We start from the raw sequence: 2,726 nt of genomic DNA on the forward strand, positions 1-2,726 counted from the left end.
ATGGCACGGGAAGTGAGCCAACGAATTCGGTGCATCTGAGGGACGAAGTACTGCGGAAGAGTACACTGGTAGATGAGAAGAACGTACGCGACGTTCGAGGGATGAGAAACCGAAGTGGAAGCCTGCTCGAGAAGGCTGAAAATTGGGTTCGGGTGAGCCCTATTTCAGTTGGCCACAATTACCCAGATGATCGGACGAGCAGCGGAGCATAGAGAGGTTGTAAAGACTGCTAGAGGCGCCCTCAACAATGGTTGAAGGTGCCTCTGAGGCGCGCTCACGCCTCCATCACCTTCAGGCGGAAGGCGCCCTCCATAAGCATGGAGGGCGCCCTCCATAAGATTGGAAGGCGCCCTCGACCAGATTTCTAGCTGTTGTCAAAGGATAAAGTTTTATCCTTTAGCGCCTTGCTCGAGGCGCCCTCCAAGTCCTTAGGAGGCACCCTCAAGCTACGAATAGGATTTCCAGGAGCTATAAAAAGGCCTCTAGAGCTAAGAAATAACATAACAACTACTATAATCAGTTTCTTAGTCTTTCTGAGCTTTTCATAGATTGTAAGAGGCTTCTCCGCCTACAAGAAGGAGATATTTCTAGTGGATCTTTGCAACCGCATTGGATTAATAACCACCTAGGTTGTAACCAAGTTAAACATGTTAGCCTCTTTTAATTATATTAGTTATTCATTTGAGTTTATAATTTTGTGATAGTGCTACTAATCTTAGTTGGAAAATAGAGAAAGGTTTTGTTGTATTTTTTAACAGATGTTGCGCCCTCTTACCGACCTCGCTGCGCCAACAACCCCGACCCACAAGAGGGTGTGACGAACTAGCCTCGATGCGGGAATTCCCCCACTCTGCAAGGGACATGGGAGCCATGGCCCCCTGGAGTGTGGATGGGTCACATGCTCTGGAAGAGCTAGCCGTGGCTAGACGATTAGCGGACTAGGTCGGTGCACTCAACAGTTGAACTGGTATGGGGATCAACGGGCTTATGGAATTGGCATGAACTCACATCGGGGCAGACGAGCCTGAATGACCTGTGAAAGTTCTTGGCGAGCATTGCCTCTTCCTGGTAAATCTAAGGGGCGCGCCCAACTCCAAGGATGAAGTTGGTTCCGCCACCTCTAGTCAGCGAGCTGGAGGCATTCCCGACTCCCTTGATGAGCTCAGTTCTCTAACCGTCGCTTGGGCGATAGCCTCCATTAGAGTTGTGATCGGGGCCAGGGTTCCCTTTCCTCAGATGTTGCCTCATCTATGGTGAGATCGACAATTGTCATCCTACACGCCTCCAATTCTGCCTCTATGAGCTTCACCACCTTGTTCATGGACACCTTCAACATAGTGACGGCTGCAAGAGATATACACCTTCAATTAGACATTAAAAATTGTAAAGATGAAAAATCTTACCAAATGAATCTTTAAAGGGGGTCAGCAGGGCTCAACCCAAATATATGTAGCAACCCCTCCTCAAGTAGAAGGTTACTGTCAAACTTTAAGTTTTGCAACTTCTGTGATGCATTGAAATGGCCATGCTCCAGGTGGCAATCTTTCAAAGTGGGAGGCACGGGTAACTCGTGTTGCCACCAGGTTGACCAAGACACTAAACTCGGGGGTTTGACGAAGAAAAATTAGGGTTTCCACCCCTTTTGTGAAGATGGGAGGCTCTTAATGACGCCAAGCCTAGTTCTAGATGAAAAGAAGAAGACCCCATCTTCCATTTTCTTTAGGAAAAAAAAGAAGTGAAAGATCAAGGAAATAAGGGAATTCAATACAAACGGAATAGAATCACTACTCCGGTTAGAATTTGGAATAAATTTGGACCTAGCTGAGATAAGAAAATGCAAAAATATTTAGACACTTCGGTAAAAAATGTCGGAATGGGGAAACACAATCCACTCAAAAAATGACTTCTGAAGAATGTCATGAAATAGGGAGATCGATGATCCAGCCGATCATTACCATTTGGGAGGCTTATCAGATTATCGACCAGGATCCTATATGTAGTCCTTAATCGATCTAAGACATCACCGATAAAACTAAACTCAACTAACCTATACCAAAGAACAAGATGATTCCCCATCCATTGAGGAACTACCCGACAATAGAGGACACCTGGTCAAGGCTAATCTAAAAGAAGAATTACAGGGAAGGATTGAATAACTTACTAAATGAGAAGATGTAGAAAGCTCAAAGATGAGGAAGATGAAGAACGATAGACTCAGAATCTATGATTGCACAAATAAGGGTAAGGGCATCCTTATCTAGCCTAATATATCCTGAGTTGGTCAACCAAGGTTATCGGATCTCTACATGGGCAGGATGAATTTCAATCTTAGGATCAACCACATAGAACAAATTAAATCCAAATAATCATTGTCTGGTGAAGGACGATTAATCTTTTTTGTCACAAGTCACATCACATTAATGTGATGCAATCTTAGAGACACACTAGTGTATTCTGGGTTCGAGAATTGAGGTAGATGACACAGGCAACGCATTTAAAAAGAGTGACTACATTTAAAGACATAATGATAGAGGTGTGCAAGCATTTAATGTATAATCTCTTCAGAAATACGCAAGAGATCTGCCATATAGCTTGGGCAGTCAAGGCAGCTGGAATTATCCTACATCCTTCGACTAGATTTAAAAGGGAGACTTGTGATCCGAGGAATAATCAAAGAGTGTCATGTGGATATGGGAGGATAGTAGTCTTGCTGAGGTGGTGGTTCA

Source organism: Zingiber officinale, chromosome 5B, assembly GCF_018446385.1.
Source record: "Zingiber officinale cultivar Zhangliang chromosome 5B, Zo_v1.1, whole genome shotgun sequence".
Classification (NCBI taxonomy): Eukaryota; Viridiplantae; Streptophyta; class Magnoliopsida; order Zingiberales; family Zingiberaceae; genus Zingiber; species Zingiber officinale.